This window comes from Crinia signifera, chromosome 9, assembly GCF_055691185.1.
Source record: "Crinia signifera chromosome 9, ASM5569118v1, whole genome shotgun sequence".
NCBI classification, from domain to species: domain Eukaryota; kingdom Metazoa; phylum Chordata; class Amphibia; order Anura; family Myobatrachidae; genus Crinia; species Crinia signifera.
Genome location: NC_139225.1, coordinates 153,454,580 through 153,468,470, shown reverse-complemented (window position 1 = coordinate 153,468,470; position 13,891 = coordinate 153,454,580). Strand labels below are relative to the sequence as shown.

General features: G+C 50.0%; 2 non-coding genes across 2 annotated transcripts; one reads left to right on the top strand and one right to left on the bottom strand.

The window, feature by feature from the left end:
- Positions 1 to 6,910: 6,910 nt before the first annotated feature.
- TRNAL-CAA (transfer RNA leucine (anticodon CAA)) lies at positions 6,911 to 7,020 on the bottom strand. The gene is made up of 2 exons: positions 6,983 to 7,020; positions 6,911 to 6,956 (listed from the first exon to the last, which is right to left on the bottom strand). It is a non-coding gene; the product is annotated as a tRNA-Leu (tRNA).
- A 5,457-nt stretch (positions 7,021 to 12,477) lies between these two features.
- On the top strand, positions 12,478 to 12,551 carry TRNAN-GUU (transfer RNA asparagine (anticodon GUU)). Its single transcript has one exon. It is a non-coding gene; the product is annotated as a tRNA-Asn (tRNA).
- The last annotated feature ends 1,340 nt before the right edge of the window (positions 12,552 to 13,891 follow it).

Below are 13,891 nucleotides of genomic sequence, written 5' to 3'. Positions count from 1 at the left end.
CATGTACAGAGTCAGGGGCCAGACGTCCTGTACACTGTACTCTGTGCACTGAGGGATCAGCTGTCTGGTAAATGTAGTCACATATACTGTACATATATCCATGCTGTATTACCCCAGTCAGCCCCGGCCTGTTATATATTCCTCCTTCTGGTAAAGCATTGCAGTGATCAGCAGCAGCATTTCCTGCACCCTCAGTGCTGGTTACTGGCCCTCAGTGCTGGCTGACACTAGCTGCAGACCCCATGTACAGAGTCAGGAGCCAGACGTCCTGTACACTGTACTCTGTGCACTGAGGGATCAGCTGTCTGCTATATGTAGTCACATATACTGTACATCTGTAGAAGTACGCCCCGGTGCAGCAGCACCGGGGCGGAAGGGGCAGTGCCGCCTCCGGGTGGCGCCGCCCCCTGCAGCCAGGGCCAGTGTACTCATGCGGTCACCGGCCCTGCTGTTGGTTGGTGCCTGCTTCCTTGCCTGGGGTGGCCTGGCGCCACCCCATGGAGTCGGAAGCAGACCCTCCGATGACTCCGCTGCTCCCCACGAACAAAGGGAATTCAAATGTGCCGCCAAAGGAGAGCCAATCATGGCTCTCACTCTGGCGCCCAATGGGAAGCGGCGGCGGCGAGCCAATCCTGGCTTGCCACGTCACGAGCCCCGCCCCCGGGCGCTGGTTTGAACTAACCTGCGCCGGGAGCGAGGAGGAGAGTTCGGCGAGAGAGGAGAAGGAGAGCGGAGAGCCCCGGAACGAAGAGGAGCAGCCGCTGGAAGCCCCGGGAGGAGGCAGCTGTGTGCGCAGGACTGCTACACGCTGCCGCCCACCGGTGAAGACTCCAGGAAGCCCGGAGGTAGTGGGAAGCATCCCACCTCCGGCGAAGAGGGCCCACCCACGTGGCTGGACCAGGCTTGGTCCAGCGGAAGGCCCTAGGACGGGTAAGTCCACATGCGGGTCCCCTCTCTAGACCACCAGGTGTTCGGGCAATAGGCCCGTGGGCCCAATTCATGAACCAGGCCTGCGGGACCATAGTTGGGCTCTAGGCCCGTGGGGGCCTCAGGTTGGTGGCGTTGGGCATTAGGCCCCTTTGTGTGCGTTGGGCCTTAGGCCTCTTGTGTGTGTTGGGCATCAGGCCCAATTGTGTTTGCTGGGCACCAGGATCATCTGTGTCTCTGGGCGCGAGGACCTTGTTGTGCACGAGGCCCAGACCCTCCTAGGGCTGAGGCCTCTCCGAAGAAGTAAGAGGCCTGCGTCGACAGGCCGCGAATTCAGGTATCGCCACAAGGGTTATTGTGGTATGGCTGGGAGCAGCCAGAGGGAGGTAGGCCCTCGTTAGGTGTTGGTGCAGTGTTGTCTATTTACATTGTACTGTTTAATTTGACACCGTGTACTGTATGCTGCACTTGGGTTCACCCAATTGTGGCCCTGTGCAGATTGTGTTCTTTTCAGGTTGTGCGTGCGTCAGGCCGCAGGTTGCGCGATGCTAGGCCATGGCATCGGAAGATCCGGCGCTAGGTCGCAGGTTGCGCGGGCGTTAGACGCCAGGTTGCGTGACATTAGGCCGTAGCATCGGAAGATCCGGCTCTAGGTCACAGGTTGCGCGGGCATTAGGTGCCAGGTTGCGCGACGCTAGGCTGTGGCATCTAAGGATCCAGCGCTAGGGCGCGAGTTATGTAAGATGGCTTTAGGCCGCAGGGTGCGCGGGCGTTAAGCCGCAGGCGCGTTGGTGTATTGCCCTGCCCTAGGGAGCAGGAGGTTACGTGAGTACATTTTCAGGTGCCGGTATCCCAGGGTTGCCGACTTTTTCTGTTCTCTCTCCGGGAGAAGCCCGGAGAGGAGACTTCCAGCTGCAGGTCGGGGGGGGGGGGGCTTGAGCTTTACATCATTAAGCCCCACCCCCAGGATGGTAAAACCCCCAATTCACGGATCTCCGTGGAGGGGGCGGGGCTAAAATGACGCAATTTTAGCTCCGCCCCCTCCTCTGAGACCCGCGGATTGACGATTTCAATCCAAAAGGTATGGGGAAGACGCCACAATTGGGGGGTGGCGTGGGGGTCCCCCGGAATCCGGGAGGGTTGCCTACCTTTCCGGGGGGCCGGGAGGAGGACCCGATTTTCGGGATCCTCCCGGTAATTCCGGGAGGGTCGGCAACCCTGCGGTATCCACATCGGAAGCGTGACGGAAGACCAGTAAACGACTGGTGAGTAGAAATTGTATTGCATCTGTTGTCGTGTTGTTTGTGCTCCTTCCCCTCCCCGGAGCGTTCCCCCACCCCAGTTACACCTGCCGTGTTCCACAAGCGGGTGTAACTATTCTGAGGCCAACAGTGACTGTGATGAGCATCTCCTCCTCCCCCTTAGGGGATTTCCCCCTGGTTTCCCTTAAAAGGTGCAGTCGCTTCCGGAAACCAGTGGAGCAAGAGGACGGTACCGGGACCATCATAGGCCCGAAGTTGAGAGACGGAGCGCAGCGAGGTGAGTCCGCGCAGCGAGCGTCAGCATAGGCCACGCCCCTGTGCCTCCCACACATCTGTATAATATTACACGACAGTAATGTAGTGAGAGAAGGAGGAAAACATTGCCGTCCCTGGGTGGGCAAGAATCACCAACCTTTTGGTTAATAGCCGAACGTGGTAACCAATTGCGCCACAGAGACCTATAACGTGCCGCTATTCATCTGACAAGAAAGATGAGCAATGGCTACTGCTCTGTTTTGGGAGTGCTGGAGAAACACAATGGCATTGATAGCTGGTAGCTCAGACTCACGTCGGACCCTCTATGATGTCATCAGATCTTAGGGGGTGCAGACTGAGACCAAAGATACCGAACAGCATGTTATGCTCACAAACTGAACCTCGCATTCAGCAGAATGAATTTCTGAGTGTACAACACCTGTTATAACACTTGGGGGTTATCAGTGCCTTTCACTAATTCGACCAAGCGCACTCACCTACAGGGCCGGTGCAAGGCACCGGAGCGCCCCAGGCGAGTCGGGCTGGGGGCGCCCCGGTGCCGGGGGGGGGGGGGGGGGTGGTACCTGGCGTTCGGCGCTGTCTATTTAAATCTGGCGGCGGAGGCAGCGGGGGTCCCTGCAGTCTATTAAAAATCACGAGCGATATCCGCCGGGCTATGCGGAAGCGCTTCTAGTGTGAAAACACTGGCAGCACGCTGATTGGCTGCCAGAGTTTTCACACTAGAAGCGCTTCCGCATAGCCCGGCGGATAGCGCTCGTGATTTTTAATAGACTGCAGGGACCCCCGCTGCCTCCGCCGCCAGCTTTAAATAGACAGCGCCGTAGCTAGGACAGGTACCCGGGCGGCATTTTCCGCCCTCCAGTGGCCGGCGCCCTAGGCAAATGCCTAGGTTTGCCTAGTGGTGGCGCCGGCCCTGCTCACCTACAATGTTCTGAAGCGATGTGTACCATGAGCAGCGTCCACGGGATACGGCAGATACTCAGCATGTACCAATCTGATCTACATGATATCGTTCATATTATAAGTGAGAACCAATTATCGACAGACCATGCATGATCTCAGTGCACATGTGCGAACCCTCAGTGCGGAGAAAGCCACCAAAAGCTGATCTTCGCAGCCGCAAACTGGCTGATTAACAGGTGGCCAGCAGCAGTGACGTGCGGTGGTGGCTGTGTACAGAGAGGCACTGCTGCAGCCACCACCGCACCCCCACCCCCGGCCACCGCCGACACACGCACCCCCTCCTCTTATATTTGTGTCACTCTGGCACTTACATTAAGCAGATGGGCAAGTTGGAAGCCCAGGGTCCCACATCAGGCCATCAGCGAGGACTCCTTGTCGGCAGGCTGCTGATGGCAGTTGGGAGGAACAGTGCTTCATCTGCAGCCCCAGGGACCAGCAAGCAGGGGACTGGGGAGAGGTGCTGATCCTCCTTCTGCTGAGCGGAGTGGGGACATCTATTCTATTCAGCGATGCCGGCACCTGCACCACTGGAGATGGAAACACTGGAGGGATGGCTTCTGGGCAGGCTGCGGCGGCAGGTGGGCAGACTGCCCGACGAACTCTTCACTACTGTTGGCCGCGTATGAGGTGAAACAGTCGGGCTGGCCCTTGCTGCTGCAGTGTACAGGCAGCCGAGCGGTAGCCAGTGGGTGAGCTGGCGGACGAGCTATGCAGCAGTGCCCCATCTACAGCCCCAGGGTTCAGCGCTGGGACATGACAGGCAGGCATAGCGGTACTGGCTGGCTGCAGGCGCTGCGGCACACCCCTGTCCCTGAGGCACCTGTAAAGGTGCCGCTTGAGATAGTATTTTTAATGGGCTTTTACAGCCCTCTGTTTGTCCCCACCCCCTGCCCGCCCTCTGCTTCTATCTATTTGTACAGGGCAGCCGGAGGCACCGCTTTCGGTGCCTCCAAAATAAACATGATGCACAATTAAAAGAAGAAAGAGCTTTTTAGAATTTGTTTGGATGAGGTGCAAGAGGCTCCAGGGCATAATTGCCTACTCTCCCAGAACCGCTGGGGTTATCCTGAAAAGCAGGTGTTGAGCCTGCCCCCCTTCCCTCCCCAGAAGTGTGACCAAGTCTCCCAGCCAGCTACCCCCTACTGCATCTCCCTCCCGCAGACCCAGGGGGGCAATGACACGGGAGTCGTGTTGTAGCGGTCCCATACACTGCCTCATAATGCCTGTAATATCTGCATTGTGTGGCAGGGCCCCTGTGATTGGATTTTATGGACACGTCCCCTGCTTCTCCCCTACATAATATCACCCCATATGCTGCACCACACCCCCAGGGCAGCTGGAAAACTGTCAGGTATGGTCCAGGGCTTCAGCTGCGGGTTGTTGAATAATTGTTTTTCTTTGAATAAATGACCAGAATAATAACGGATGGTGCAGCTGTGTGATATCAGTAATACAGGGACATCAGTAATCTACTCTATTCCACTTAATTGGAATTGTAAAACAGAAGAAAATATTTCATCCTGTCAAAGCCCACTTCTCTTCACATGTCACTCACAGCTCTCCTATCCTATACTCAAACACTCAGTGACCATCTACGTCTGCATACCCATCTCCATCATTGGCCACAAGCCTCTAGTTGTATGTTGATTGAGTCCTCACTACTTATATTTAAGCTGTAATGTGTATTGATCTGTGGCGCTCATTACCTGTACTCTATTTTTCTTATTTATTCAATGTTGTGCCAAGTTTTGTCTCCCTGTATTGTTCCTTTGTACGGCGCTGCAAATCACTTGTGGCGCCTTATAAATAAAATTATAATAATAATAATCTCTGATGGAATGGATCAGGGACAGGCAGCTAGGCACTTCAGCTCCTGTGGAACTACAAATCCCAGCATGCTCTAATAGCAAAACTGTGATAGGGAATGCTGCCCAGTGTAGTTCCACAGGTTACTCACTCCTGGTATATACACTGCTCAAAAAATAAAGGGAACACTTAAACAATACAATGTATGTAACAAGTCAATCACACTTCTGTGAAATCAAACTGTCCACTTAGGAAGCAACACTGATTGACAATTAATTCCGCATGCTGTTGTGCAGATGGAATAGACAACGGGTGGAAATTATAGGCAATTAGCAAGACCCCCCCAATAAAGGAGATGTTCTGCAGGTGGTGACCACAGACCCCTTCTCAGCTCCTCCATGTGCTCGCCAGAGGGAGCCTGACTGCCATTAGGTACCGAGATGAGATCCTCAGACCCCTTGTGAGACCATATGCTGGTGCGGTTGGCCCTGGGATCCTCCTAATGCAAGACAATGCTAGACCTCATGTGGCTGGAGTGTGTCAGCAGTTCCTGCAAGATGAAGGCATTGATGCTATGGACTGGCCCGCCCGTTCCCCAGACCTGAATCCAATGAGCACATCTGGGACATCATGTCTCTCTCCATCTACCAACGCCACGCTGCACCACAGACTGTCCAGGAGTAGGCAGATGCTTTAGTCCAGGTCTGGGAGGAGATCCCTAAGGAGACCATCTGCCACCTCATCAGAAGCATACCAGGGCGTCGTAGGGAGGTCATACAGGCACATGGAGGCCACACACACTACTGAACCTCACTTTTACTTGTTTTAAGGACATTACATCAGTTGGATCAGCCTGTAGTGTGTTTTTCCACTTTGATTTTATGTGACTCCAAATTCAGACCTCCATGGGTTAATAAATTTGATTTCCATTGATAATTTTTGTGTGATTTTGTTGTTAGCACATTCACCTATGTAAAGAACAAAGGGTACTTGTGTAATATCTGGGCGCCCGATTTTTTTATTGGGTCGGAAAAATCGGGTCGAACCCGGATCCAATGTTAAATGGTCCCTGAGACTCGATTTTACATTGGGTCCAATGTTCAATGCCCCCCAGACCCCATTTTTTATTGTATACCCACCCTGTTCATACCCCCACTATCCATGTGGGCATGGACTTGATTTTATATAGTGTGGCGAGCGCAGCGAGCCACCGAGCCCGAAGCGTAACGAGGGGACGCGGAATACATGTTATGTAATCCGCGTCCCCTTGCGAGGCTTGCTCTGCTTGCCACACTATATAGAATCAACTCCATGCCCACTTGGATAGTGGGGGTATGAACAGGGTGGGTATACAATAAAAAATTGGGTCTGGGGGGCATTTAACATTCGATCCAATGTAAAAATTGGGTCCATCGCATCGATTTGGTCGCATGCGATGCGATGGACCCGATTTTTCCGAAAAAATCGGGTCCATCGCATCTGATTATAAGGCATACAATGAAAAAATCAGGCACCCAGATATTAAACAAGTACCAAACAAAGTATTTAATAAGACTATTTTATTCATTCAGATCTAGGACGTGTCATGTTAGTGTTCCCTTTATATTTAAGCAGTGTATATAATGTCAGAGAACTGTGTGACTTTTTAAGCCAATTTTGTTCACAAAAAACTCACATGTCAGAAGTGGGATTTGAACCCACGCCTCCATTCGGAGACCAGAACACCCAGATGTAGGTAAGAGATCACTCTTGAGTCTGGCGCCTTAGACCGCTCGGCCATCCTGACACCTGATGTTCCAGCTGACGTCTGACATTGTATGTGCGGGATGTGACCACACACCTGAGTCTCTTCTTGGTATAACAGCTCTTTCCTGCATTATCTGGTGCTTGTTGCATGTTGATTCCAACCCATATAACTCGGCAAACACCATGTACCAACATAAAATACATTACAATAAGTGTAAATATACCACTGATGGTGCTTTCAGGAGTCACACAATGCAATGTATACACAGGGGAGAGAACAGAAGAGTCTTTGTGATCTTTAAAGAATTACTTTTTTTAAAGCGTTACATTTATATTATATTAAACATAATAGTCATTCCTTCTGTTCACCAGAGGGGGGTGCTCCAATATACATACTATCCACCAACTCAGTGTAATTGTAGTAAGACACAAGATATTGTGCTGTAAATAGATAAATATTGGGACAGGCGCTTTGCGGGTAGGATGTCCAACTTTCCAATGGGCGAACCCAGGTCGGGGGGTGTGGGCGGGCTCCGCCCCCCCTCCAGGAAAGTTGGGGGTTAGGGGGGGCGGCAGCCCTCCGAATTTTTTTTGGGATATGAAGTACTTTTAGGTGCGTGAACAACAGACCTTTCGTAAATACTGGCATTAGTTGCATTCAATATTGTGACATGAACCACCGGGGACGGGCTAGCTGCGTCCTGATGTAATCGCCGGGAGAGTTGGCGTGAGTGACTGCTACGTGGCTTGTGCATCTGCAGAGAATCTCGTCAGCGTGGAGGGACAGGGTGCCGCCCATCAGCGTTGTACAAGCACTCCACGTGGCGAGAAACTGGAGGGAGAGGATGTAAATCCAAAAGAAACACACACAAACCTAACATTAGGCCACACCCTTCCAAGGTCCCTATTTGCCACCAGAAGCAGAGCTTTCTCACACCGCCATGGCGCTCGTTTGCTGGCATCAGCTCACTCACGCTAGTAATCCCCTCAGCACAGTGTCTGACTGACGGTGGCGGCCATTTTGTTGGTTACCTTTGCACATAGCTGCACAGAGCAATGGTCTTCAGAAACATGGCCGGGGTCCTTTATGTCCGCATAGCTGGAGCTCAGTCACTAGAGTATCAGTATTCACTGTGCACTTCCCGTCTCCCGAGCACCGCCGGCAGAAGGCGTATCACGTGACTGCATACTATCTGGACATTGTAGTTCTACCGTTCATGCCGTCTGAGTGTGTACTGCAAAGGCCTAAAGTTGACAGATGTTCGTCACTTAAAACCGAGACTTTCCGCGTCCCGGGATGGGTTTGGCCAGGACGCGGGATTTACGAGTTAAAACCGGGACAGTCCTGGGCAAACCGGGACGGTTGGTCACCCTATTTGCGGGGGTTAGGCTTCTTCACCTTATGGAGCTGCAGGGTAAAAACCCACAAAATCAGGCCATGTGTGAGATTCCGCAGTGTACATGGAATCAGTGAGTTTCTGCACTTCAGTCCCATTTTTGGGTGCAGAAACCGGCTATTTGATTGAATAGCCTTTCCTATCGCCAAATGGATTTGTGCCATCAACTAGCTGAGGGTGAGGCAGAATGGCATTAGCCCATATGGTAGAGCGCTCGCTTAGCATGTGAGAGGTAGCCGGATTGATGCCCGCCTTCTATAGGAACATTTTTTGTTGTTGCGGCCAATACAATATTTTGAGAACAATGTTGATGTATAATGTGCTGCACTGTCCTGCTAGATCCAATCATCCTGACCACCTTGTGTCATTACTTCTAGGTCTTCTCCTGGAGTCCCATACACATGCTACATTGTTTGTGGTTGTTTTGAAACAATAATCAGTTGCCCCAGTGAGTCCCTGGCGCTGCCCGTTATTCATATACCACTGGGGTAAAACACTGCAGTGACCCGGCAGTAACATCCCGCTATACGGTGGATTAATGCTGCAGTCACCTGAAAGTATTATTATTCTGTATTACAGACGTCACAATGTATTACCAGCAATGGTTGTTTTTGTTTTATTTTTTAAACCTACTGTTATATTTCACTACGGCCGATAGTCTTAAATCAGGGCCACAGAATACCCGAGCACACGCTTATGGTTATTTAAAAGGCTATGGGTCATTAGGTTAACCAATATTAAGTCAACATGCACTAGATAGACCACTAAAGGTCGACATGGTTTAGTTTGAGCCATGAAATAGGTCAACATGCCTAAAGTCGACATGGTTTCAAGGTCGACACAAGCATTAGTTTGACAACGGTGAGATTGACTGTCTAAAGGTTGACATGGGTTTTTCGCAGTTTTTTTGTAGCGAATGTCGACATGGACACCTTCTAAATGTACTGCGTACCCTTCAATGGCTCTCTACACTTGACATGCCTCGGGCTCGGTGCCTCACTGCACTTGGCACACTATTTTATTCTTCCACCATGCCGTAGTGGATGGTAGGGCATGAAATGCCGCCTGTTGGCACATCGGTTCAAAAAAAAGTGAAAAACCCATGTCGACATTTTGACTGCCGACCTTGCCATTGTTGACATAATACTCGTGTCAACCTTTCAGCAATGTTGACCTATGGTATGTTGAACTATTTCATGTGTTGACCTAGTGGTCGGCCTAATGCATGTCGGTGTAATAGGTGTACCAATTGATGACTAATAAGTCTGACCGTATCCCAATGATGACTAATGACCGTATCCCAATGATGACTAATGACCGTATCCCAATGATGACTAATGACCGTATCCCAATGATGACTAATGACCGTATCCCATTGATGACTAATGACCGTATCCCATTGATGAGTAAAGACCGTATCCCATTGATGACTAATGACCGTATCCCAATGATGACTAATGACCGTATCCCATTGATGACTAATGACCGTATCCCAATGATGACTAATGACCGTATCCCATTGATGACTAATGACCGTATCCCAATGATGACTAATGACTGTATCCCTTTGATGACTAATGACCGTATCCCAATGATGACTAATGACCGTATCCCATTGATGACTAATGACCGTATCCCAATGATGACTAATGACCGTATCCCTTTGATGACTAATGACCGTATCCCATTGATAACTAATGACATATCCCATTGATAACTAATGACCGTATCCCATTGATAACTAATGACATATCCCATTGATAACTAATGACCATATCCCATTGATAACTAATGACCGTATCCCTTTGATGACTAATGACCGTATCCCTTTGATGACTAATGACCGTATCCCATTTATGACTAATGACCGTATCCCATTGATAACTAATGACCGTATCCCATTGATGACTAATGACCGTATCCCATTGATGACTAATGACCGTATCCCAATGATGACTAATGACCGTATCCCATTGATGACTAATGACTGTATCCTAATGATGACTAATGACCGTATTTGATGACTAATTAACGTATCCCATTGATGACTAATGACCGTATCCCATTGATGACTAATGACCGTATCCCAGTTATAAAACAAGAATCCAACAATTCCCCAGTAAAGCTGAGTACACACTATAGCACATGTCTTCAACCTGTGGCCCTCCAGATGTTGTGGAACTGCATTTCCCAGCATGCCCTGACAGTTTTGGCATGCACTTATAGGAAAAAATGTGGCAATGCATGTTGGAACATGTAGTTTCACAACATCTGGAGGGCCATAGGTTGAAGACCCATGCACTATAGGATATAGATAATGAATGATATCATCGGATCTCCCGGATAAGCTATATAGTGCATACACACTGAGCAATATCGTTATTGGTATCAGTCAGTGATGTCACCCAGCCTCCCGCTGAGCGTGCAGTCGTACACAATATAGGCAGATCTGACTGCATGCTGAGATTGTTATCACGCTGTCATTTATAAATTGCAGAGTGTGTACGCACCATAAGTCCCAGACTTTGCCTCTTGTACGGTTATACTGGAAGTGTCTACAGCATATATTACACCCGCAGGACTAATAAAAGTGGCTATAGACTGTGTATTCTGTATTGCCATTAAGTCCTGGTGTATAGTAACATCTGCTGTGGGAGATAATCTTCCTCTGCTGGGTCAGCGTCTGTGGTGTCGTCAGATATGAGCCTGTAATTATCACTTGCTGATATCTTCTTAAGGCCCCATCTCACCCCTATGGCCTCTCTGACTTCATTCCTGCCTCACCATGTAGGAGCACAGATCTGCAGAGGGGTATTAGCTCAGATGGTAGAGCGCTCGCTTAGCATGTGAGAGGTAGCGGGATCGATGCCCGCATTCTCCAATAATTTTTTTTTTGTTAAACCCACTGAAATATTTATTTGGAACCTGCTGCAATATATCACTGGGGCTGATAACCCTGACTGCATTACTGTATTGTTCTATGTTTCCTTCAGTTGTTGTGCTGGAAGCCATGAGCCAGCATGCTGTATTACCCCAGTCAGCCCCGGCCTGTTATATATTCCTTCTTCTGGTAAAGCATTGCAGTGATCAGCAGCAGCATTTCCTGCACCCTCCCGGGTTCACGCCCCGTCTCCCTCCCGGCCAGGGCCGGCTCTACCATTAGGCAGCTTAAGGCAACTGCCTAGGGTGACGGGATCCAAGTCTGCAAATCAAAAAAATCAAGAATGTCTATGAGGATCCTTGTTGTACTTAATGCAGGTGGTGGGGTGGAACAACTAAGACCTCACCTCCATACTTTCCCTTGAGACATACTTCCCTATACCCTCACATCACAGGAACACCCTATGTGCAATGCCTGAAATACCGGCATTGCATAGCAGGGGGCATGGTCCTGATGACACAATTGTGTCGGCCATGCCCCCAAACAGGACTTTTCTCAGTAGCTCCACCCCCACCCCGCCGCTTTCCCATCCCGTCTTCACAGACCTGGCTGCCCTCTCCCGGACAGTGGCAACCCTGTAGTATACTGATAAAATGATCATTTCTCCAGGTCATACAGACAACACTACAGCTGGTTTTATGATCAGAAGTCTGTAGCACGTTGATAAAGATGAGGTTCCAGCGAAACGCGTTGGTGTTTATTGTGTTGTCACAGTGCCCTAAGTCGCCCAACAAGGAACCCATTGAGAAAGTGACAGACCAGCCCCTCCTCCACTATTTGATTGGCACAATAAATCTTATTTATTGCCATCTCCTAAAGGAACTTCTAACTATACCTGCCCAATTTCCATCTTGGGAGGAATGTCACCTCTCTAATGCCGGATGCAATAAGGTATTCCATCTATACCAAGTGGAGTTAATATTCATAAGAGGAACCTATTTAGGAACGGACACTTGCCAACCCAAAACTGCAGACTGAGGGTGACTATACATAGGGCCTATGCACACTGATCTATTGCTGGTTTTATCATACAAGAACATTTTATGACATTGTTTATTTGTATTTCATATCTTTATTTCAGCGCAGCAATTCCTTCTCTTTAGTGTATGCATCTGTAGCAGCCTAGAAGTTGATGATCTTTCAGCCAGCTGCAGCATGTGTTTCTGTGGCGCAATCGGTTAGCGCGTTCGGCTGTTAACCGAAAGGTTGGTGGTTCAAGCCCACCCAGGGACGGTTATGTTTTTCTCCTCTCATTATATTATTATCCTGTAATTATCCTGTAATTTTAAAAATGTTAATCTATTGTTTATTTTTTTATTGCGCCACAAGGGTTCCGCAGTGCCTGACAATACATAGATGAGCAAGAACACAAAACAAGAAAATAGTGATTTACAGTACAAATGCAAATAGGACAAGTTCATGGTGAATAAAAGACAGTTGCAGCAGCAGACACTGACACAATTATAACAGTGGTAGAGATATATTCTTAGAAAAAGACATGAGGAGAGAGGGCCCTGCTCGTTAGACCTTACATTCTAAAGGGAAGGGGCAGACAGACTGCGGTGACACAGCATGTACATATATGTACAGTACTAGGTGATTCATCGCGCCCTACGGGCGCTCTTCACACCGTCGTAAGGGGCTGCGCCCCCTTAATTTGTGAACATTTGTATATGAGAAAGATGGTTAGAATTGTATGAAAGATGGCCTTTATTGCAACTTGAGTTATAGGTGAAATGTGTTAAATAGAGAGCATATGATGTGGAAGGGGGTGTGTATTGTTTTGTTTAATTAAAAAGCGGTTACAGAGTAAGATGTACATTGATAGTGTGGATGGTACAGTGACATTTGTGGGTGTGGGGGGGGGGCTGTGTGTGCATGTTGTTTAGGTGTGTGTGTGCAATAGTATAGTAGGGTGTTTCTGAGTCAGCGGCTCCCCACTGGCGGAGGTCACGACACAGGAAAACAGGAGGCTGGGTAGTGATAGGGGTGTGTGGGCATAAGGGGGACTAAAGAGGAGGGTGGGAAATACTGTGCAGCTTCTGCCAGTGGGTGAGGGTTCAGCGTGGCAGTACAGGAGTACAGGATGGTGGCCCTTAGTCAGTGTCTCCTCCTACTGGGTGGGAGTTCGGGTGCATGAGAGCAGGAGGCTAGGCTATGAGGCATGATAGGGCATGTGGGCAAAACAGCGTCAGCGACTCCCCAATGGTGGAAGTTACGGTTCAGGAGAGCAGGAAGCTGGGTAGTGATAGGGGTGTGTGAGTATACGGGGGACTAAAGAGGGGCTTAGGGGTGCCGTGAAATGCGGGAGGGGCGCGGGGGGTGCCGTGAATCAAGGGAGGGGGGGCAGGTGTCGGCGAATCGTGGGAGAGGGCGGGGGTCCGCGAAGCGTGGGAGGGGGCGTGAATTGCACGAGGGGGGTTGCGAATCGCGGGAGGGGGGGTGCGCGGGGGTCCGTGAATTGCGGGAGGGGGGGGGGGCACGGGGCGCAATGAATCACCTAGTTGGTTATATATTCTTGTAGAAGGATGGTAGGATGTTGCTTTCATTCAGAATGCATTTACATAAACAGT